Raw genomic sequence first — 563 nt, 5'->3', positions numbered from 1 at the left:
TTAATAAAATATAAGGTATATAGATGCTTCATTGAACAGATGCTTAAAAATGATGAGAAATCAAGGATAATTTGTGTTTAGAAAGTTTCAGGGGGGTTGAAGCCCGTCCCAATGGCTTGCTGGATTCTAATGGTCTCAGCCACACAGTGCGTGAGAGTTGGAGCATGCAGGGTCTGACCTGTCTGCTGTGCTGCAGCAGTAACTGGAAAAGCTCATCAAAACAAAGTCCTGATTTTTCTGTCATTGTGCACTGAAAAGAAACAACCAACAAATCCCAAATGCTCTCCCACACTGTCCTGTGCCGGTGTCCATGGGGAGGGGTACATGCGGTAACCGTCCAGGGCTGGTTCCAGATGCTCTCCCACACTATCCCGTGCTGGTACCCCCAGGGAGGGGTACGTGTGGTAACTCTCCAGGGCCAATTCCAAATGCTCCTCCCACACTGTCCCGTGCCGGTGTCCAGGAGGAGGGGTATGTGTGATAATGGTCCAGGGCCTGTTCAAAATGCCTCCCACACTGGTGCTGGTGCCCACGGGGAGAGGTACGCGGCACCGCCCAGGGCT

The sequence above is a fragment of the Nycticebus coucang genome, chromosome 16 (assembly GCF_027406575.1).
Source record: "Nycticebus coucang isolate mNycCou1 chromosome 16, mNycCou1.pri, whole genome shotgun sequence".
In the NCBI taxonomy this organism is placed as follows: domain Eukaryota; kingdom Metazoa; phylum Chordata; class Mammalia; order Primates; family Lorisidae; genus Nycticebus; species Nycticebus coucang.
This window is presented reverse-complemented; position numbering follows the sequence as displayed.